We start from the raw sequence: 24,817 nt of genomic DNA on the forward strand, positions 1-24,817 counted from the left end.
AGGATATGGAGGAGTGGTGAATGAAAGCCATGGAGTTTGTCTTGCCCTGTCCTTCCTTCCTTCCTTCCTTCTCTTGCTGTGTGTGTGTGTGTGTGTGTGTGTGTGTGTGTGTGTGTGTGTGTGTGTGTGTGTGTGTGTGTGTGTGTATGTGTGTGTGTGCCTCGGTCTATTGTGGAGGTGATGTTCCCTTGTCTTGCACACGTGGGTGTCGTCTCGTCTCTTCTCGTCTCGTCTCTTGTTTGTTTTATGGGTATTGAAGAAAGCGACTGTGTATTATGTTTCTCTCTCTCTCTCTCTCTCTCTCTCTCTCTCTCTCTCTCTCTCTCTCTCTCTCTCTCTCTCTCTCTCTCTCTCTCTCTCTCTCTCTCTCTCTCTCTCTCTCTCTCTCTCTCCATACATAATTACTTCCATGAACGCAAACACTAGTGTGTGTACATTTTTTTTATGCACATTCCCGTCAATACTTGCCATGGAACACTCACCAATAACACACGTACTTATACATGAGAATATTGTCGAATCTTGTGTCTTGTCCCTCCTTCTCTAGGTGGAGAAGTGGACGGAATTAACTTAGTGTCTCTTCTATACATTATTATCATTTTTAGCGGAAGAACGAAAGAATACATTAACCTTTTAACAACTAGGGCTCATCCTGAAGATGTGAAATATTGATGAGGTGTTGAACCGAGAAAGGGTGGCGCGTTGTGAGATGAGAAAAAATATGAGTTGAAAGAATGGGTGAAGTAGGAAGAGGCACAAAGGATTGAGAATGAAGGAGTGATGAATAGGTGATGGGAAGGTAGTCATATATTTTTTTTACCTTTTATTTACACAGAAGGGGAAATTACAAAGAGGACAGCTACAATAGTACAATATAGGAATACAGAAAGGTAGGAAGTGAAAGGGCTTTTTGTTTCTTGTAGACGTACATTTGCACACACACACACACACACACACACACACACACACACACACACACACTGCGTAGTGTAGTGGTTAGCACGCTCGACTCACAATCGAGAGGGCCGGGTTCGAGTCCCGGTGCAGCGAGGCAAATGGGCAAGCCTCTTAATGTGTGGCCCCTGTTCACCTAGCAGTAAATAGGTACGGGATGTAACTCGAGGGATTGTGGCCTCGCTTTCCCGGTGTGTTGAGTGTATTGTGGTCTCAGTCCTTCCCGAAGATCGGTCTATGAGCTCTGAGCTCGCTCCGTAATGGGGAAGACTGGCTGGGTGACCAGCAGACGACCGAGGTGAATTACACACACACACACACACACACACACACACACACACACACACACACAAGCGCGCGCATGCATGTTTTTTTTTTTTTTTTTATGTTACAGCCTATACCGCCTGTAGGCACACTTGAAGAGTGTATGGGAAGCGCTGTTCAGCTTCCACCCATTAGTGGCGCAAGCAATTTTATTTATAGTGGTACCCATATTAGAGTCCATATCACTACCCAACCGCATCTTCGGTGTAACCAACTAGAACCTGGGTATCATGGTGACATGTAGGTAACTTCAAACCACTCGACAAATGGCATAGTTTCAAAGCGGTATATGATGGGATTCGAACCTACGCTTCGACGTCTGTCTGATTCCACCCTCACCACCTTATCCAGTACGTCACCTCCTCCCTGTGTGTGTGTGTGTGTGTGTGTGTGTGTGTGTGTGTGTGTGTGTGTGTGTGTGTGTGTGTGTGTGTGTGTTATTTGATGGCTGAGCTATATCACTTATATGTTCAGAATTTTTTTCAATTGTATTGATATTCATATTTTATTTGTTTTATTGAAAATATAACTTGTTAGGCTAATTTACCCAATACATTTATTTTTACAAGGGTAATTCAAAAACAACTTACGTATACCTCAAATGTTTTACGTAATGGATAGCAGACGACTCTTTCATTTCACTCATCTTTTCATGTAGTCCTTAATTGCATCATTTCCATTATCTTCTTTTTTTTCTTTCTAGCTTACACATTTAATACTATTTATTGGATTTTACCTTACTTTTTACATTTTTTTAAATCTAAGTTATTTTTGTCCCTTTATTTTATTTATTTATTTTTTTTATTATTATTATTATTTTTTTTTTACATTATTTCTATTCTCTACAAGACAGAAGTCACTCACTTCAAGCGCTTCACTTTGAAGAAATTCTCCTTCTTGAACTTAATCTTGCGCTTTCGGCAGTTTATTCTGACGCAATTTTGGCGCAGGAAATTGACGTCCAGGACAGTGAGATTGCCTGCGTTTCTGAAGAATACAGTCGGATAGCGCAGCGTGACGTGATGTCCTGCTACCTCCGCTTCCTGCGGCTGCAGATGACACACGGTCTGCTTCTGCACACCGCCGATCACCTTCACTTTCTCGGTCCTCAGCACACCTTCCATGATGGCGGTGACGGGTACCACGTTGCGCGGTAGTGTGGTGGTGTTTGCACCGGAGTCTAGCTGTGCCATCACAGTGTGGCCGAACACTTGGCACGGAGCGTAGAGACGGAACTGTTCGCCGACCTCGAGCTGCCTGCGCTGCTTGCTGAGCAGTAGCAGGTCATCCTGCTCGGAGAACCACAACACTCCGTCGTAATTACGCAAGAAATCTGATCCCAGAATGTTCCTGCCGGCGCCGGAGACGCAAAAGTCATGTTCGGCAGTAAAGACCAGGCCCACCTCCAGCCTGAGAGTTGCGCCACCCTCATGCATGTCCTCCTCCCGCCGCCCCACCGTAGCCATCACGGGGTGGTTCGGATCCATGACGTGCTGCAGACCCAGTCTGGTGAGCACGTCCACGCCCACGAAGCTGTGGTATGCACCGGTGTCGATCACGAAGTGCACGGGGAAGCCCCTGAGCGTGGTGGGCAGTAGGCACAATGTATCCTTCTTTCCGCGCCTGAGTTTGAACACCACTTTGCCTTCCATCACGGCTGTCATCTGTATTTCACTCATTGCTCTTCGTTGCATAGGTAGGTTTCATATTTAACGATATTTCATAAACCACTCAAGAAAACAAATCTCTCCAGCTCCAACCTCACACACACACACACACACACACACACACACACCGCGTAGTGTAGTGGTTAGCACGCTCGACTCACAATCAAGAGGGTCCGGATTCGAGTCCCGGAAAGCGGCGAGGCAAATGGGCAAACCTCTTAATGTGTGGCCTCTGTTCACCTAGCAGTAAATAGGTACGGGATGTAACTCGAGGGGTTGTGGCCTCGCTTTCCCGGTGTGTGGAGTGTGTGTTGTGGTCTCAGTCCTACCCGAAGATCGGTCTATGAGCTCTGAGCTCGCTCCATAATGGGGAAAACTGGCTGGGTGACCAGCAGACGACCGTGGTGAATTACACACACACACACACACACACACACACACACACACAAATCCTGTGAATTAAGTAAATGATCTTCAGTATAACTTCTCGTCTTCCAAGAGGCAGGAGTAAAATTAATGTAAGTGTGAGGAGGTGCACGGAGCTGGAGGAAGGGAGGAAGGGAAGCAGGGGAGACAGGGGAATAAGCAGGGGAGGGATCTTGGGCACGTCAAGGCGAGTATGAGAAGAGGGATACGAGAGGGAGAGGGAGAGGGAAGAGGGAGGCAAGGCGGCGCGTAGCAGCAGGCAAGCGTCTCCAGACTACGATGGCATGAAGGAGTGAGCGTCACATGAGAGAAGAGCAATTAGTGTGGATGGGGTGAGTGGAGTCTTCCTCCTCCTCCTCCTCCTCCTCCTCCTCTTTCTTCTTGCTCTCCTTCATTTTTATCATAGTATCTTGTTCGTTGTTCACGTACTTCTTATTTTGACGTCCTCTGATTTCTTCTTCTTATTCCTTCTCCTCCTCCATATTCTTCTCCTCCTCCATATTTTTCTCCTTCTCTTTCTCCTTCTCCTTCTCCTTCTCCTTCCCCTCCTCCTCCTCCTCCTCCTCCTCCTCCTCCTCCTCCTCCTCCTCCTCCTCTTCTTCCTCCTCCTCCTCCTATCTTCTGTCTCCATCATTTTACTTATTTTTTTCCTCTTCCTCTTGCTCCTCTTCTTCCGCCGTTTCGTCCTCCTCTTACTCCTTTTCATCCGCTTCTTCATCCTCCTCAGCTTCCTTCTCCTTGTAATCCTCTTCTCTTTCCTCCTCCGCTTCTTCCTCCTCCTCCGCTTCCTCCTCCTCCTTGTACTCCTCTTCCTTCCTTTCCTTCTCCTTCGCTTCTTCTGCAGTTGCCTTTATCATCGTCGTCGTCGTCGTCGTTGTCGTCGTCTCTCTCTCTCTCTCTCTCTCTCTCTCTCTCTCTCTCTCTCTCTCTCTCTCTCTCTCTCTCTCTCTCTCTCTCTCTCTCTCTCTCTCTCTCTCTCTCTCTCTCTCTCTTATTTCTTCCTCATTACCCACTTTTTCTCTCTCCAGTACAAAACCAAGGAGAGAGAGAGAGAGAGAGAGAGAGAGAGAGAAGGGCATATGACAAGCAACCAATATATCTCATTTAATTATAAAAAGAATAGTGTGCAAAAAATATCAGAAATAGATAAGCAAGAAATGTAAACTATAGAATTTAATTTTGTAGTAAGATAAACAAAATGAAAATATGTGGAAATAAAAGGAACACGAAAAAAAAATAATAATTAATTACTGAAAAAAAACACGCAAAATGAACAAAAATAACTAAAGGGAGATAAAAAAAAAAAAGATAAAGTAGGTATGCATATTTATAGTTAGAATAATGAATGAAATGAATGTAAATAAATATTACAAAAACAAAATTATAAGCAAAAAGTGATACAGGAAATGGACGCGAGATTTAAACATTCTTTCAAAATTTACTCTATTTAGTTTTTTTTTTTTTTCATTTTCCCTCTTTTAAAAATACTCTATATTTCTCCACTTCTATGTTCAATTTGAGTTAGCTCTTTATAGTTCTGTTTCCCTTTTATTTGCAGAGAGAGAGAGAGAGAGAGAGAGAGAGAGAGAGAGAGAGAGAGAGAGAGAGAGAGAGAGAGAGAGAACGGGTTATAGGCATGAAGGCAAAAATGGAGAGGTGAAGAGATAGGAAGGAAGGAAAGAGACAATTGAGCACTAGAGAAAGAAAGGTGATGAAAAGGGGAGAAGATTGGCGAGGGGAGGATGGAAGGAGAAGGGAAGAAAAATATATATAAGGTGAGGCAAGGGAATGAAGAGGGAGGGAAGGAAGGCGAGAAGAAGAGCAGGGGAGAGGAAAGTGGGAAGATTAAAGAGAGAGAGAGAGAGAGAGAGAGAGAGAGAGAGAGAGAGAGAGAGAGAGAGAGAGAGAGAGAGAGAGAGAGGAGGGGAGAAGGAAAGGAAGAGGAATGGACTCGTGTACGACAGTAAGTGAGAGAAAAATAAGGTAAAGTGAAGAAGAGAAGGAATAGGAGGAGGAGGAGGAGGAGGAGGAGGAGGAGGAGGAGGAGGAGGAGGAGGAGGAGGAGGAGGAGGAGGAGGAGGAGGAGGAGGAGGAGGAGGAGGAGGAGAGGAGGAGGAGGAGGAGGAGGAGGAGGAGGAGGAGGAGGAGGAGGAGGAGGAGGAGGAGGAGGAAGAAGGCCACAATTCACCAGGGATTAAGTCAGCTCAGAGAAACATTAGTGTCGGCAATTAAGGAAACATGTAAATTTGTGCCAACTTGAGAAGAGGCGACCTCCTTCATTAGGCTCTACTTTTACTTCATCCCTCCCTTCTCCTCCACTTACTGCTCTTCCTCCTCCTCTAATTCTGTCTCCTCCACTTTCCGTGTACATAAATCCTCACCTTTCTACAGGAGTTTAATTACTTAGTGTTCAGTGGACTGGAAAAAAATTATCATCCATTTGTCCAATTAAAGTTGCCTTATTTGTTTCCCGTGCAGGTAAAGTGTTCTCACTTTCCCTTTCGGTGCTGGTAGGGTTAAGCCTGGGTGGGATGGACTGGGGAGAGAAGGAGAGAGGCTATCTCACGCTGAGAAATTTTACCGTGCTCTCTCAAACTTGTAGGGAAGATTTGCAGTATAGAGTAGCGCAAGTATTCTGGGAGCTGCATGCTCTCCCGGTTTCCTACTGCTCCTTTTCTTCTTTTCCTCCGTCGCTCTACACAGTCAGGGTGGCCGAGTGGTCTAAGGCGCCAGACTCAAGGCAACTTCTCTTCTGATAGGAGAGCTCGGGCTTTCTGGTCCTCTCTGAGGGCGTGGGTTCGAATCCCACTCCTGACAATATTTATACTTGTTGAATAATGTTTTCACATTATTATGATGCATGTTTGTGACGTAGATTATAGTAAGAAAAAAATAAATGCTAAAAAGCACGTTTTATCTTGGTGTGAACGGCATATCGTACGTAAGGAAATATTTCCTAAATTATCGTAACGAAGACTGAGAAGCGACTAAATAGATTATCCTCCATCAAGTTTGAAATAAGTTTAACATTGACGTGCATGATTTGTTCACTATCGATGGACCAAACAGCACTGTTGTGACGAATGTGTACCACCAATAGCGAAGACTACAACAAGTTATTCTCATAGCTGGCTAGTATTATATTTATGTTTAATATTGTTACTGTTGTATTCAGTCGAATCTCTTTCTCTCTCTCTCTCTCTCTCTCTCTCTCTCTCTCTCTCTCTCTCTCTCTCTCTCTCTCTCTCTCTCTCTCTCTCTCTCTCTCTCTCTCGCTTCTTCATAATCTTCCTTTCTCCTATATTTCAATCCTTTCCTCTTATTTCAATATACCACAACGCTTTCATTTTATCATTCATTTTCCCAATCCTCCTCCTCCTTCTCCTCCTCCTCCTCCTCCTCCCCCTCCTCCTTCTTCTCCTCCTCCTCTTCCTCCTCCTCCTCCTCCTCCTCCTCCTCCTCCTCTTCTCTGCATTCCTTCAGAAGCGGACACAAGCACGAGTATAGAGATAAAAGTATTCGTGGAAATATTTTTCATCATTTATCGACATTCTCTTCTTCTTTTCACCTCCAGAGAAGAAAATATCGTATACATGCCTCAGGTGCGTGTGCGATTTCTATTCAGGGACATACATACCTACATGGACACAGACACACACGTACACTCTTCCTTCTTTTATTCCTTTTTCGTCTCCAGTTCCGCTCATTTGTATTTCGATAGTGATATGCGAGAAGAATTAAATTATGTCCGGGGAGAATTGAAATGAATTGGGTGAATTCGTTTATTTCTTCCTCCCTTTTCCCTGCGATGTAATGGGCGTTGCCTCTTTCTTTGTTCCTTGTTCTTTGTCCGTATTGACACGGGTACACTTCAATTTCACACCTAAAGAGTGTTTTTGATGTGAGTGACATATCTAAACTTTACTTGCCTTTTGTCATGTGATCAGTGTGTTTTTTTTCTGTCTTAATATTTCTTCCATCTTGCGAGTTTTTCTTCTTGTACTTCCCTTCACTACGAGATCAATGTTTCCATAATGTTGATGTGATTCAGATTCCTCTAAATCTTTTCTTTACTCTGTGTCTTAAGATTGGAGTTGTGTCTTTTATTTTTTCTTCCTAATTTCTGATTTGCTTTGTTGCACTTCCCACTTCTATTAGTGATTAGTAACGGTAATATGACCATTCGTTATGATATTTAGTCATTTTCCGTTATTCATGTAATGGTAGTTGCAATTTATCTTATTTGTTGCTTGTTTTTTCCTGGTTTATCTTGTTGCACATGTTTAGCTGAAGGCAAACAATAATGTTGTGCGACTTCCCTTTGACCCTAATATACTTTTTTTTTCATTTTATTAAATATATATGTCTTCTATTTCCTTTTCTTTATCTACTAAGTTTCAATCACCACACTTTTTTTTAGATGGACACCTAAACGTTACCGTTAGTGAGTTTTTTTCTCTAAAATTGACTTGTTTTTTCCTTTTTTTTTTTATGCGGATGGACTTATATAACTCTTGCTCATGAGATTAGATATATATATATATATATATATATATATATATATATATATATATATATATATATATATATATATATATATATATATATATATATATATATATATATATATATATATATATATATATATATATATATATATATATATATATATATATATATATATTTTTTTTCATGAGTTTGATTTTTTTTTATATTGTATTGAACTCTTGCTCCTTTTACGAGATTTAATACCTGTCGTTCTTTTCTTCATGCGATTGTATATACTTTTTTGGGGCATGCGATTGGATATAACTCGTTCCTTCTTCCAGGTTCGTCACGACGCACTTACCCGTTAGCTCGCGATGCAAAGAGTAACGCTGACGTTGCTCCTTCCTCTTAACTCCACTCACATCACACTTATCCTCTAACCACACCTCCTCCACTTTAAGAACAAAAAAAGAACGCAGCAGAGGATAGTTGATTTAGAGAAGCACACTCCTAAACTCTTAAAAACTTACATTTTGCCATTTTCGTTTACAACCAACTTACTCTCGAAACTTGAAACAGTGTGTCTGTGCACTTATCACGTTCTTGCAAAGTTTCTTCTACTCATTTAAACTGCATTATTAGACCGACCTTTTCATCCACTTTTAACATACTATATGAGGTGAACCTGTAACCCACATTTCAAACAGAATTTTCCTCCACATAATTATCACACCATCAGTCATTGCATCATTTATCTTTTTGTTTCATATGCAATCTCTCTCTCTCTCTCTCTCTCTCTCTCTCTCTCTCTCTCTCTCTCTCTCTCTCTCTCTCTCTCTCTCTCTCTCTCTCTCTCTCTCTCTCTCTCTCTCTCTCTGTCAAGACCGTGATATTAAGCAATCCACCAAAATACTTGCATCTTATATGTTCTTGTCTTGTGTCCAATTTTCTAGTTACTTCAGATTATCATGAAATATTATAGAATTAAACCCCTCTAATAGCAGGTTCACACACACACACACACACACACACACACACACACACACACACACACACACACACACACACACACACACACACACACACACACACACACACACACACACACACACACACTCTCTCTCTCACTGACCTCCTCTCCAAATGAATGCTTTCTTTCTCTCCTCACGTAATGTGGTCGGAGGAGAGGGAGACGAAGTGCTGGAGGGGAATTGAAATGACCTCCTGCAAACCACACTCCTCACGCCCGCCTTTCTTCTCTATTTTCACCCCATTCCCCTCCCCTCCAGTCTCATTTCGTCCCTTCGATTTTCTTCCATTTCTCCCTTTCCCTTCTCTAGTCCTCTTTTCCCTTCCCATACAATTTCCTTCACTTTACATTTGTTTCCTTCCTTTTCCCTCCTTTTCCCTCCATTTCTTCTCCTTTCCTTCCTTTACTCTCTCTCTCTCTCTCTCTCTCTCTCTCTCTCTCTCTCTCTCTCTCTCTCTCTCTCTCTCTCTCTCTCTCTCTCTCTCTCTCTCTCTCTCTCGTCCTTTTCCTTCACTTACTTTATCCTTCCTTCACTTTACCATATCTTTCTTTCTCTTCCCTTTTCTATTCCTCGTTCTTCCTTTTTCCCATGTTCTATTCATATCCCTTCATATGTATTTTGCCTTCCTATCTTTTCCTTTACCTTCCTTTATATTTCGTCCCCTTCCTTGCTTTACCTTCTTTTCAATCATATATCTTCCCTTTTTTTGCTTCTTTTTAAAATTTATTTCCTCTTTTTTCTTTAATTTTCCTGTTTTTTCTTATTTCATTTATATATTTTCTTAACTTGGATGTTTTCTTCTTTTAATTTTCATTTATTATCTTCGTAATCCAATATTTTTTTTTCATGTATCTCGTTTTTTTCGTGTTTTTTGTTTATTTATTCCATCTTTTAATTTCCTTCGTGTTGTTTCACCGATTCTTTTTTGTTTTCGTCCGCTTTCCTTCATTTTTGTGTTTCATTCCATTCCCTGTCGTTCCTTTTATTTCCCCCCTTCATCCCCTTCTATTCCATTCCAGTCCCTTGCTTTGCTCTCCTTTCTTCCCTTCTTCCTTGCCTCGCCTTTCGTTTTCTTTGTTTGTTTTTTTCTTTATTTTATTTTTTCCCCTTCGCTTTCCTTCCGGCGCATTAGTTTCCCTCCCTTTCCTATCCACTATTTTCGTTTTTTTTTTTCCCTTGCGTTCGCTTGTTTTTTTTTTTTTTTTTGTTTTTATGGCTTCTCCTCCTCCTCTGCATTTTCTTCCTCCTCCTTCCTCCTCCTCCTCCTTCTTCTTTTCATTCCCCTTCTCTTCTTCTTCTTCCTCTTCCTCCTCCTCCTCCTCCTCCTCCTCCTCCTCCTCCTCCTCCTCCTCCTCCTCCTCCTCCTCCTCCCTCCTCCTCCTTTTTATTCATCGTGCCATTCCGCCCACTCCTTTTATTCCTTCTTCCTCTGCATATTCTCTCTCTCTCTCTCTCTCTCTCTCTCTCTCTCTCTCTCTCTCTCTCTCTCTCTCTCTCTCTCTCTCTCTCTCTCTCTCTCTCTCTCTCTCTCTCTCTAAAGCATTTAATATGTATGCTATTTTTATTCTTTTCATCTTACTTTCCTTCTCTCTATTTTCCTCCTTTTCCCTCTTCTCAACTGCAATAAGGCAAGATTACACGACTAAACCAAGATTTTTCCTTTTCTTTTATTTTCTCTATTTTATGCATTGGGTAAGTTCCACGAATACGAGAGAGAGAGAGAGAGAGAGAGAGAGAGAGAGAGAGAGAGAGAGAGAGAGAGAGAGAGTAGAGGTTTACAACTTTTCTTCACCTTTGTTCTCTTGTATCTCTCTCTTTCTTTTTTCATTTTCTGCCCTTTCCATTTTCTGTTTTCTTATCGCTTTTATTCCAGTTTTGTCTTTCTGTATCACCTCAACTTTTATTTTATTTTATGTCTTTGGCGTACTCTGCACTCTTTTTTATATTTGTTTACGATCCCTTCTTTTTCTTCTTCTCTTTCATCTGCAACTCAAACTCCTCACTTTTCTTCTTGTATTCCTTGCTCTCTTCTCTTTTCTTATTTATTGATCAAACTATTCAATTTTACTATTGTATTGCTTCAATATTTTCTCTCTTTCCTTATTTTATTGTTGTATTCATCTTATAGCATCAATATTTCTATTATTTTAGTCTATTTTCCCTTCCTTCCGTCCATCTATTGTTTTCTTCATCCTTTACTACCATTATTTCATTTCTCTCCTCTTATCTTCCTTCCATGATGTATCCTTACTTTTTATTGTTATCTACATCCCATTCTTTCATTATTTTTCTTCTTCCATCCATTTGTTCCCCTCATCGTTTCCTACCGTTGTTTCGTTTCTCTCCTCCTCATCCTCCCCGCCTTCCCTCCTCCGTTTCTTTATTTGCCCCCTCCTCTCATCTTGTCATCCGTCTTGCCACTGACCCGTGTTTTGTCAGGCCTCACGATCAGATGTCTTGTTTGGACACACACACACACACACACACACACACACACACACACACACACACACACACACACACACACACACACACACACACACACACACACCAAAATTATCGCATGTTGACTTTGGACATTTCAGAAAGTTTCCTGTGTGTGTGTGTGTGTGTGTGTGTGTGTGTGTGTGTGTGTGTGTAACGGTAGGCGATGCAAAAATAACCCGCCAAAGTTCCATTAGTGGTCTCTGCACTTACATAATCCGGTTCCCTTCGGCTGTTCGCATCCAGCTCTCAATAAATCGTTGCTTTCATTTTTTTTTTTTTTTTACTACCGGAACCAGTCAGCTTTACCTGGTGAGAGAGAGAGAGAGAGAGAGAGAGAGAGAGAGAGAGAGAGAGAGAGAGAGAGAGAGAGGGGTTGTGGGGCGCTGGGGCTTCACAAGAACAAAGCAATTTTTTATTGTTTTTGTTGTTACTTGCTTTATTACCATCCCATTATGGCCATATTGTATTCTCTTTTGTAGGTATGGTTAGTTGTACGTTGAATTCTTTTGATCAATACTGAGCTTATGAAAAAAAAAATGTATTATTGTGTTTTCACGTGTTGGATATATATATTAATTTGCCTGCCTGTGTATTTTTTATCTATATGTTGCTTTCTACGTATGCACTTACGTATGTGCATGTATGTATGTACTCCTTTATTTGTTTTACTATATTCATACTGTACACATCTATCCGTCTATCAGTTATCAGTGTATTTATACACCAATCTTTCTATCTATCTATCTACTTGTATTTATCAATTTAACACTATCTATCTATTCAAAACCTGATTTAGTATTCACGCTTTCATTCATACTGGAATAAAAAAAACCCACCATTCAACCCCAGGGAAATGAATTGAAGAAAGAGGAAAAAAAAAAAGAAAGAATAAAAAAAAAAACATAAAGCAAGCACAAAAGAAAAGAGTACAACACACCGATCCTATGTAATTCGGGTCCGGAGTCTCGTCGCAGGGAATGACACGGAAGAATGGAGCGGAAAGAAAAGAAAAACCTATGCGGCGGGTTCTTCATTGTCCCTCTGTGAGCCGCCTGGAGGAAGCGGGAGACTTGTGTGGAAGCCCATCCGACCTTCTCCAGATGGGCGGATATGATGCCTGCAACCTATTACTGGCCGTAGGGAGTGGAATAGTAGTGGTATGTACTACTGACGAAGGTGTAGACTGTAATTATTGTGGCTGTAGAGGCGAGAAAGGAAGTCACAATGGTGGTGGTGGTAGTGGACTTCGTGGTGGTGGTGGTGGTTGAGGAAGCGAAGCGAAAGGTCGGTAAAAAAGAAGAAAAGTGAGGTGCCGCGATAAGGAAAAACACGAAGAAGAGGAGAAGGAAGGAAGTGTGCTTTGAAGAGGAAGAGGACGAGGTCGCTATGAAAGGAGTGCAGCGAGAGCTTTGGCAAGAGGAAAGGGGTGAGGAAGAGGAGAGAAAGGAGGAGGAGGAGGGTCTGCTTACTGAAGAGAAGAGATTTGTGATGTTCAAGGGAAAGAAGAGAGAGTTCTGTGGACAGAAAGTGAGGGAGAATGAGGAGGGAGGAAAATGAAGGGAAGGGGAGGAAGGAACGGGAGGAGAGGAAAGGAGCGGGAGGAGAGAGGAAAAAGGAACCAGAGGGAGAATTTAAGGGAAAGGGGGAGTGCTGAGAAAATTAATGTTGGAGAGAGAGAGAGAGAGAGAGAGAGAGAGAGAGAGAGAGAGAGAATGGGGAATATGATTCTCCAGGTGGGAAAATGATCACATAAGAATTACTGAGATAATAGTATTTGTGGAAGTGTTATCCATGATAGCATAACGAGCTCTCTCTCTCTCTCTCTCTCTCTCTCTCTCTCTCTCTCTCTCTCTCATACTACGCAATCTGTTTCCATCACCCATATTCCTTATTCATCCTTTAATTTCTATAACATCGGCAACATGCATCCATCATCCATGTACATCCTTTTAACCTTATTTTCGTCCTCTCCCTCTCATTTTTCCGCTCTCATCCCTACTCTTTCTCCTCCTCCTACAAAACCATAACTTTTCTTTCCCTCCCATCCCCTTCGCTTCCTAGTACCCATTTTTTCTCCTCCCTTATCTCCCCTTGCTCTCCCTTCATCTCCCCTGCCCGGCCTGTCCGCCGCTCGCCCCAACCCTGTGCTCCGCTGACACAAACACCCCAAGCTTCATTCGAGAGAGAGAGAGAGAGAGAGAGAGAGAGAGAGAGAGAGAGAGAGAGAGAGAGAGAGATAGATAGAGATAGATAGATAGATAGATAGATAGATAGATAGAGAGAGAGAGAGAGAGAGAGAGAGAGAGAGAGAGAGAGAGAGAGAGAGAGAGAGAGAGAGAGAGAGAGAGAGAGAGAGAGAGAGAGAGAGAGAGAGAGAGAATATTAACTATGTAATATCACATCAGTGTTTACGTATTGCAATTGGAGTGAATGGATAAACACACACACACACACACACACACACACACACACACACACACACACACACACACAGAGAGAGAGAGAGAGAGAGAGAGAGAGAGAGAGAGAGAGAGAGAGAGAGAGAGAGAGATACTGCCAGCCCTTTAGCGTCCCATCAGTATAGACACAACAATTGAAACAAACACAAGAGCAATGTCTAACTGTCAACTCACGACGAGGCACAGAAATAATGGCGGCGCTTGAATAACCCGCTAGCACTTGAGGGACGGCGATGGGTGCTGTGTTGTGTGAGTGCTGTGTTGTGCTACTCCGCCTTCCCACTCCCCCTCCCACACACACACACACACACACACACACACACACACACACACACACACACACACACACACACACACACACACACACACACACACACACACAGCATGAACAGGAAGACTGAATGACTGAGAGGGCTGGGAATGGAGCAAAATGGTATATTGAGGTGATTTATTTTATTTGTTACGTTAACATGGAAAAAAGGAGGAAAAAAGCCCACTATGGTGACAGTCGCAAAGTAAAAAGCGAAGAGAATTTGCTAAAACTGGGAAATAAGTGTCTTTTAATTGTAATGAGAAGTACGTTAACTTACATCATTACTTCATCTCTTCAGTACCATGACTCGTGTTCATAGTCGTTTTGCTCACTGTTTGACGATTTTATACACCTTCAGAAATGTAAGAGGGGGATTGAAAATAGGGAAGACTCTAACCGCTAATCTTCTGACCTCCATAGACCCTTCCTAATGCGAATTAATTCGTCTAATCATGCCCAAAAATGAAGATAAAAATGCGACCCAATACTGAAGGATTAAGAATAAAATGTGATGATTTAACCAGAGAAATAAACAAATTAACAGCGGTATAGAGAAGAAAATACGATGTAATGTCCAAATTGAGAGAAGAGATGAGGAATGTGTGGGCAGAATGCGAATGTGGACGAGAGAAGATCAGATAAAAGACAAAAGGAGAGCGAGTGGAGTGAGCGGAGAAGAGGCAAATGGCAGAGCTCAGTGGAAAAGACTGGGAAGGAAAGTAAAAAGAGGAAGGCTGTAGAAAAAGAAGTAAACAAAAAGTTAATTCTTTATAATTTTAGAAATAGCTATTAGAAGAAAAGGAACAAGATCAAGAACTGGAATAACACCACGAACAAGAATAAGAGATAATAGGAAAGATGTTAGTTTGTATTGCAGGCATTATCTCTCTCTCTCTCTCTCTCTCTCTCTCTCTCTCTCTCTCTCTCTCTCTCTCTCTCTCTCTCTCTCTCTGGCAAGATAGTGCCAAAAAAGAGTTTTCCTAAATAAGCACGAATTACTAAGTTTATATTTTTTACGGGTAATAGCAGCAACAAGAGCAGCGTGGTAATTGATGGTAATTGAGCTTTTATGTTAATTAAATTCAGCGTAAAAATAATTGGAAGGGCCTGATAATTAATCGTGCGTTAAGGGTGTTCATGTGAGCCATATTATATTAACACAAAAGCTTAATCACATAACACTTTATACACTTAAGAGCAGGAAAAATTAATCCACGTTATCTCTTACTGGTGAAAATAAATAGATATTCGAATGAACAGAAAGAGGAAAAACGTTCTGTTTGTCAGGTTAGTTGGTGGTGGTAGTGGTGGCAGTGATGGTGGTGGTAGTTGTGGTGGTGGTGGTGGTGCTTCAAGGAGGATAAAATAATGACAGACATATTCAGGGAGTAAACTTCTTCTGCTTCTGCTGCTGCTGCTATTTCTTCTTTTCTTCTTCGTCTCCTTGCTCTTCTATTTGTTCTTATTGTTTCTCGTATTCTTTTTCTTGTTCTTGTTCTTTACTTCTTTTATCATTGATTTTTCCTTTACTTTCTTTTTTATTTATCTTTTTATTCCTTATATATTTTAGTTATTTTCTTTTCTTTACTCAAGCACAGAAATATAAGGATAACCGTGGGCGCCTGTAACATTCTTCACATTTTTTTCGATCATGGTATCTTAGATCGTTCTCTAGCTAAAATTATTAAAATCTTAAACAAAAACTTAAATTTTCTTCTCATATGTGTCTTTGGAAGCAATTTATCCCATTATTTGAAGGCCGACAAAGGAAGACCACGGCAGGAAAAGGATTAACCAGATATTTATTAGGTAGCAGAGCAAGCAAGAGGCGGGAAGAGAAACTGTGTCCAACAGAGGCAAGAGTTTACATGGAAAAGGAGGACTGATACAGGCAAAGACCTTTCAAATTTAGCATCTTTAGACATGACATCACCTTCTGAATCACGTTTGCAGTACCAAACTAATTTCCCTTGCTCAACTTTCATAGGTTTTTTGTTACCATGTGGGCTTTTCACGGGAATTTATGGGCTAAAGGGGATACTTTTTGGGGTACCTCCTATCTCAAAGCCCACCCGCTAGGAAACCATTGCTCCGAGTGAGGAACCCCAACCTACACTCAGACCATGGACAGGATTCGAACCCGTGCGCTTGGAGACCCCTCGGACCCCAAAGCACCCAGGTTTTAAAAGGCGTTTTCTTTGTTCCAGTGATAGATTAACAGTATTTGTACATTATTAAGGCTAAATACCTTTAGAAGCTGACTGCATACTTTTTTCAGCGTTTAAAAATAATACATGTGGCTTTGCTACGAGAGAGAGAGAGAGAGAGAGAGAGAGAGAGAGAGAGAGAGAGCAAAGGCTTTCAGAATACGGGTTGTATTTCATTTAGAATCAGATAATTGTGGATAACTCTGTGAAAGCTACATTGCCTCTGTTTTCACGCCGAACAGCTGATCATAAAAAAAAAAAAATAGTGTGTTTCTCCTTCAATGTTTTCCAGTTTTCTCTTGCGTAACTGTGTGTGTGTGTGTGTGTGTGTGTGTGTGTGTGTGTGTGTGTGTGTGTGTGTTGAATCAAAAATGTGTCTCTGTGCTTTCATCTCGCTCTCCTTGGCTGATGTTAAGTCAGTCGTGTCTTTTTCCCTCTCTTCCTTTTCGTGTTTCATTTGCATATCTTGTTTTTATTGTGCTTCCTCGTTTTCTTTCCGTGTTTATTTTTCTGTTAACCTCTCTCTCTCTCTCTCTCTCTCTCTCTCTCTCTCTCTCTCTCTCTCTCTCTCTCTCTCTCTCTCTCTCGCTTCATTTACATTTTACTTGTATTTTCCTTGTCTTTGATCTCCCTTATCCATCTATATTTTTACTCGTGTCGCCTCTGTTCCTTGTCCCTCTTTCGCTCCTCGGCGTTTACGAGTATCAAACAATTTTATACGCTGTCTCCCTCTTCACGCTTTTATCGAGCTAATGTGTGATAATAATGCAATGATAACGTAATGGACAAAGAAATTCATCGGTTACCTTCCCCAAGAGGAGCATTTGTGGAGGTGTGAGAGACAGAGAAAGATTTGCTTCATCGAGGCTATTAAAGTGGAAATTACTTGTTTCAGTTAACGGTGTGAAGTGGTCGTGTTTAGTTTCCAAGGACATGAACAACACATTTCCTGCTCAACTTAACGTAGAAAAAAAAGAAAACTCCCATTTTCATACCAAGTGGTGCTTGATTATTAACAAAAGAAAAAAATCTTTCTTTTTTCATCCATTTTGTGTTGATATTAAGTGGCGTTAAATTACTGACACGAGACAGCGAGAATGCGGTATTAACACCCTGGTCTGCGCCAGGAAATTAACAGTAAATGTAATGAAGTTGTGAATAAGGAAAATTGGCCCAATTAACGCTATTGTAATACACAAGGCTGTCATTAGTTACTAGTTTGCAAGTGAATTTTTTTTTGTGAATATTCAATTATGATTATCTAGATGTGTGTGTGTGTGTGTGTGTGTGTGTGTGTGTGTGTGTGTGTGTGTGTGTGTGTGTGTGTAACGCTGTGGGTGGGGTGGATACTTATCACAGAGTTTAGTGCTACACATCAAAATTATGCATGCCATATTTGCAGTACGAGCGTGTATTGTGAAAATCATGCATTGTTATTTTCGTTGCATATAATAGGTAACAATATTAATGATGATGAAAATTATTATTATGGTCATATTAATAATAATGATAATAAGAACAATAATGATATAACAATATTGATAAAAATTATTAAGATAATTATAATAATGATAATAATAATGATAATGATGATCATAATAACAATAATAATAATAATAATAATAATAATAATAATAATAATAATAATGATAATAATAATAATAATAATAATAATAGTAATGATAATAATAATAATAATAATGATAATAATAATAATGATAAATACTTAGTATTACTTTTGTTATTAATATCATCATTATTATTATTACTATTATTATCATTATTATTTTTTTTATTATTATTATTATTATTATTATTATTATTATTATTATTATTATTATCATTATTATTATGTTATTGATGTTGCTGCCGCAGCACTAGCAGTAATAATAGTAGTACTAAAAGTAGCAGTAGTAGTCGTAGTAGTAGTAGTAGTAGCAGCAGCAGCAGCAGCAGCAGCAGTAGTAGTAGTAGTAGTAGTAGTAGTAGTAGTAGTAGCAGTAGCAGCAGTAGTAGTAGTACTGGTTGTAGAAATGGTAGTAGTAGTAGTAGTAGTAGTAGTAGTAGTAGTAGTAGTAGTAGTAGTAGTAGTAGTAGTAGTAGTAGTAGTAGTAGTAGTAGTAGTAGTAGTAGTTGCTGTAGTAGTAGTAGTAGTAGTAGTAGTAGTAGTAGTAGTGTTGCTGTTGTTCGTAATAGCGGTAGTACCAATGATAATTTTCCTTTTCGTGCTTCCCATTTATGTTTTTGTCAGTCTTCAATAACAGTAATTAACTCGTGCCGGCTATCTTGTGGGTTGACATTTAACTTCATAACGTTTGATATTTTACTCAATTCCATCATCCTTCGATTCAGTGATTTACAAAACACTTTTTACTTACATTTTTACTTCTGAGCAGCGTACTTTGCCTGGAGGGTAGAGATTATTTCCGTTATGCTCGTTGTTTCTCTACCTTTCTCTTTACTTGCAGAAAAGTTAGGTGACAATAATACTCTTAAAATTAAATCCACCTTGATATATTGGTTTTAACTTCTCTCTTCGTATCCAAGCAAGTGAAAAAATAAATAAATACACGAAAAATTTGAGAAAAGCATATAAATGAAATTTAGGATGAAAATAATGAGTATGTTGAATGAACACGTTATTATAAGATGTAACAATAGAAATCTAGATATGACTTCTAGGTTGAAAGAAAACATGGATTAAAAACAAAGCAGGAAAGAAAATGGATGAAGAAATATTGAATGCATTATAACAAAGTAAAATTCAAAATGCTTAAAGAGAAAATGACAAGAATTCAAAGAAGACCCAATACAAAGACTTATTGTTCCATTCTACAGTGCGGGGCCTGTGTTGCCAACAAAGGAAAGCTACGGTTCCATATCTATTACGTTTATTGTTTTCCTTTTTGTTATATTTTCTTTTTTGTGCATGAAGGAGATTCTTGAAATGAATTAAAAGGAAGCGAAATATATTCTGGTAACATGCTGCTCCCTGAAAAGTAAAGCTGGTAAAAGATTGACAACACGTAGGTAATTTTAGTTTCAGAAATATTCATACTTCACATTGCAATTTGGCAGCCCGGGAAAGGTCAGTCACAGTAATTCAATTGACATACTCGTCCGCTTGACCCTAGACAGAGCCGCCCTACTCCCACCGCCACGCGCACTCACCACCACTTTTTCGAAAATTCTCATACTTCGATATCCGTGGTTGAAAATATGATCGTATTTATACAAATGAATTCAATGTTGTTGCGTGTAATTTTATTATTCTAACTTTCAAGTGTTTTAAAGCTTGGAATGTTTTTACGTATGAGTATATCAACATAAAACAAAATAATTTCCGAGAGCAAGGATTCCTCTTTGAAATGTATTGATAACGGAAATAAGTCATGGTGTGCTCATGGGAATACTGTTGTAAGTATTGTTTGATGCTAGAAAAATACTACGGGTAAAGCGGATCAAATGAATAGTGTAGAAAAGGCGGTGTAGACGGGGCTACTCACCATGGTGATGCGTATGTTCCCACGCATCTTTATTCTTACCCGGTGTCAGAGTTTCTCTTTTAGATGGCAGCGTTTTCCACTTTAGATATTGTCAACATTTTTAGAAATCACACATGTGAGTCAGGAAAAGCAATGATGTAGACTTGTATGCTTCTGGCCATGTGTTCTAATTAAGCTTTGTCCGTAAAGAAATTTGTGAACCAGGATCTTCACTTTGCCCTCTGTCTCTTCATTGCATTGAGTCTAAATCACAGAGTTCGCCGCTTTAGATACTGTGTTCACATTTTATGAATCAAACAAGGGTATTCGTGTGAGTCTGGTTGTAAGATGTCTGTAAAGCAGTACCTCCACTCCCTCTCTCTTAGACTGCAGCATTCTCCGCTTTAGATATTGTGAGCTCTTTTGCAAATCAAACGTACGAGTCTGTAAAAAGAACTGTGTGCATTTGTGCGTCAAGAAGTACGTTTTGATTAAGTATTGTCCGCCAAGAAATCTGAAATCTGTGAGGCAGTATCGATAACCGTAGCTAGTGAGTGTGTACTGCGTATCCCTAGGATATCCCCCTCTTGACTGGCCACCTATGCACCTCTGCGGCTTGTTAAAGGCAATAGAAGCCCTGAGATGAATCCATTTTATCCCATTCATGGCGGGTCGGATGGAGGCAGCTCAGATCGAGGCAAGGGCCCTTGACTGGAGAAATTGTTAGCATTCAACACAATTTTTAGTGAGTCGCTCTTGGTCTAGACGCTTCTGTACCTCTCAGGCGTCTTTGCTTGTAGTGTTGGAAGAGACGCTGCCTTCACTTGTAGTTAGACCAGATGTCGCATTGATTAAGATACAAAACTCTTGAATGCCTCTTCCAGAAAAGAGCTTGTATGCCCAATACATCGTGAAACATTTTGAAATTTGCATTTATATAATTGTTTTACTGTAATCAAATTTGACCTCTTTTATGTGCGATTTATTTTCATTATAAACTAATTCCCTTATTATCGTGAAAGTCACATGTACTATTTAGGAAGCAGGGAATCTTTTGTTCCCCACACACTTCATTACTTTTACAGCTATTTGTCTTACTTCTCTTCACAGATTACCCATGAATTCCAGCAACTACAGGCAGGTGTTTATATAAAAAGAGTAACCACTAATCGTTGACAAATACTTGCTGTTTTGTCGAAGAAAACTGAAGGCTTATGTTAGTTCGCCACCTCTTGTCTTGCCAGTAGCAAATTTTTCTTTGGAAATGAGGAAGGAAATACTACCACTGTAACAACAACATGGCACGCGACTCCTTGCCGTCGTTCTAGTGAGATATATTGTTTAGCTGATGTCCTGAAGTGCTGAGGTGCCTTGTGCCATAATGCCTCTATGTCATCTTGCTCCCCTTACAACCTTGACATAAAAGTCAATGACGGTGAATTTAGATATATTTTTTTAACATTGTAACAAAGGAAATATAACAATGAATACTATTACTTGATATTTCTTCTATCAGTTAAATCACATCTTTTAAAATTTAGTTTTGTTGATTATTGTCATCTCCATGTTTTTATTAAATATCACAACTGGTCAAGAAAACAATGAATCCACTGTTTTTAATTTCGTTTCTTAGAGTTGAATTGTATTTCTGATTCTGTTTTGACCTTGTAATTGTTTTCCTCCTGAGTTGATGTTCTTATCAACTCCTGACCTCCCAACCTCTTATTTGTCCCTCTTGTCCCCTCACTGTATTCTGTCTGTTCCCCTTTCCTCTTTGTCTTTACCTCCGTGTTTCCTCTACTTTTATGTATGTACACTTTAAATATTTGCTCTCTCTCTCTCTCTCTCTCTCTCTCTCTCTCTCTCTCTCTCTCTCTCTCTCTCTCTCTCTCTCTCTCTCTCTGCTTTTAGCAGTTCCTCTTGTTTTTAATTATTTTTTTTATATTTTCATCTGAATCTTCATACCTCCCTTTATTTTCCCTTTTTTACCCATTTCCTTTATCCCCTCCAGTCTTTCGGTTAACCCTCTTTCTTTAGTTATTATTTTTGACTCGCTTCTTTATCCTTCCCTCCCTTGTCTCTGCTTTCTTTAATCTCTGTCTGCCATCTCTCTTTCTGTTTCTCTCTCTTTCTATCACTTTCCCCTTCTATTATCATTTTTTTCTCAATTTTATTCCATATCCCATCGTGATTCTCTCTCTCTCTCTCTCTCTCTCTCTCTCTCTCTCTCTCTCTCTCTCTCTCTCTCTCTCTCTCTCTCTCTCTCTCTCTCTCTCTCTCTCTCTCTCTCTCTCTCTCTCTCTCTCTCTCTCTCTCTCTCTCTCTCTCTCATTGCCTTCTCTGCATTCCCCATTCACCTGCAGGTTTCCCTTCTCCTCGTCTCCTTCGCCTCCGTCACCTAGACATGGTACTCAGTCTTCCACTCAGCCCTGCGCGTGGCCTGACTCATGAACCTTCCATAACCCACCTCCTCCTTTTCCTCCTCCTCCTTCTCCTCCTCAGCCCAGTCCAGGAGCAAATGGTTAATAATAAGCACGTCAGTCAGCACGAAATGAGTCCGAATTTCATGGTGCGATTGCATTTCTTTTTGCATGTTGTTTGAGGGTGTGAGTGCGACTGGGTTTGTACTCGTTTTACTTCTACTACTACTTCTACTTCTACTATTATTATTTATTACTTCTACTGCTAATACTACTACTGTTACTACAACTACTATCATAATCATTAGAAGTTTAATTTTTGGTGGATTTGTATTGTAGAGTAAGTGCTTGACTACTATTACTACTACTACTACTACTACTACTACTACTACTACTACTACTACTTATAATACTACCACCACAGCTATCAAAGTAACCATTACCCGTATTATTTTGTCGGTGTTTGTGAAGTACTAGTCTGTGTGTGTGTGTGTGTGTGTGTGTGTGTGTGTGTGTGTGTGTGTGTGTGTGTGTGTGTGTGTGTGTATGGCGCGGTTTGTTATTTGTCGGTAAATATAGCCTTTTTTTATTAGTGTTATTATTGGTGGGGGTTTGAGGGGGTTTATGTTTGGATGTTTGTGGACTTTTTGTTACCTCACTTTTTATATGTGGGAAGTGGCGGCGGTGGTGGTGGTGGTAGTGGCGGCGGCGGCGGCGGCGATGGTGGTGGAATGGCAGTGAATGTTACTACTGTGGATTATCTGTTGGGTTTAATGGGACTCTTTATGTGTGTGTTTGCTTTGTGTGTGCGAGAGAGAGAGAGAGAGAGAGAGAGAGAGAGAGAGAGAGAGAGAGAGAGAGAGAGAGAGAGAGAGAGTGAGTGAGTGAGTGTGTCTACTTTATTGAATTACAAAAAAATAAGGGACAGGTTACTGCCATAAAGCTTTATGTTGATAAGAGGAGAATAATGGACTCATGGGAATACACGATTTCGAGACCACTCTTCAATCTTAATCTGCTTAGATATTTATTTTTGACATGAAATCCCCTCAGGTTGTTTCTGGTTATTGGTTGGAGACTCCTTAGACACTACCTATAGAATAACTATATTTTTTTATGTTCAACCTACAAATTTTTCTCAAAATATGTTTCAAACGAAAGGATTATCTTTATGAAGTGTGGTGCTTGAAGAAACTTTCTTAGAACTGATTAATTTCTCCACAGCAAGTTGAAAACTCGAATGAAGAGATAAATATATAACAATGTTTTAAGGATGAATCATTTAATTTATGAAAGCGAGTATCGCTTATCGGAAAATTGATAATTAACAATAAAGGTAAAAAGAATTCAAGTGGTTTTTTTTCTAAATGGCGGCTAGAAAAAAGAAGTAAAAATGAAATATATTAAAATCCAAATGGACGAGACAGCATCCACTTTAGAACGACGTGTATCATAGGAGCATGAAACAACAACCTTAATAAAGCATACGGGAATGATGGTCAGTCAGTAGATATAAGTATTTACAGAAACTGGGACATATCCTTGTTTGACTTATAAAAAAAAGGATAACCCAATAAACCGTGTATTAGAAAAGTAACAAAAAGGAAAACACATGAAAATTTAACAGTCTTATGGTTATTATAAATGAAATTAAAGAAAGTAGAAAGTGATTCATTGTCCCACTCTCCCATTCCTCCATTGCGCTCAGATTAACTGAGTGTGAGTGAATGCAATGCGTTCCGGCGTGGCGTTAGTAGTTACAGCTAATGAACGCGCGATAAGGCCTTGGTGGGTGCAGGGGTAACACGACGACCACCACATCGCCTGTTATAGATCCAGCGTCAATTTACAGTGATGGGAACCAGATGTGACACTTCCTGGTGCTGCTACAGTCCAGGCAGGCGCGATGCAAATTCGATACATAGCAAGCGTGTTTTAATACCTGAAGTTAAGTCTACGTCGCTACACAGAGTAGTACATAGTTACACTCGAATTTATACTCACGCACAGATTTTTAGCTAACATATATGACAGAGCTAATGATAAAAAAAAGTAATAATAATGAAAAGAAAAAAAGCGTACAGTCAGTGATTTGTTTGACCTGTTGGTGTTGGACTGATTAAATACAATGAGTTTTGAAAGCTTCACTATTTATATACAAGAGCAAAAGTTCAGTGACGGGCGCAAGAATGAAGGTAATACATTTAGTTTTGCGTGACACAGGTGTAATAGTCACGGAACAGACACAGAGAGTTGTACATGTGTGTGTGTGTGTGTGTGTGTGTGTGTGTGTGTGTGTGTGTGTGTGTGTGTGTGTGTGTAAGTAAGTAAGTAAGTAAGTAAGTGTGTGTGTGTGTGTGTGTGTGTGTGTGTGTGTGTGTGTGTGTGTGTGTGTGTGTGTGTGTGTGTGTGTGTGTGTGTGTGTGTTTGTGTTATTGATAGTTGGAATCCACATTTTTTTCTCTAAGTAGACCACATCAAGCAAGTTTTCTAAAGATAATATCATGGAATGTTAATGCAGTATGTACAAAGTTGGAAAAAAGTAATGTTCAGTTG

General features: G+C 40.0%; 1 protein-coding gene and 1 non-coding gene across 2 annotated transcripts in view; both read left to right on the forward strand.

Moving 5' to 3' along the window:
- LOC123505059 (agrin-like) overlaps positions 1-24,817 on the forward strand; it is a 336,722-nt gene that overhangs the window by 23,529 nt on the left and 288,376 nt on the right.
- On the forward strand, positions 6,074-6,188 carry Trnal-caa. The gene is made up of 2 exons: positions 6,074-6,111; positions 6,144-6,188. It is a non-coding gene; the product is annotated as a tRNA-Leu (tRNA).

Source organism: Portunus trituberculatus, chromosome 17 (genome assembly GCF_017591435.1).
Source record: "Portunus trituberculatus isolate SZX2019 chromosome 17, ASM1759143v1, whole genome shotgun sequence".
In the NCBI taxonomy this organism is placed as follows: domain Eukaryota; kingdom Metazoa; phylum Arthropoda; class Malacostraca; order Decapoda; family Portunidae; genus Portunus; species Portunus trituberculatus.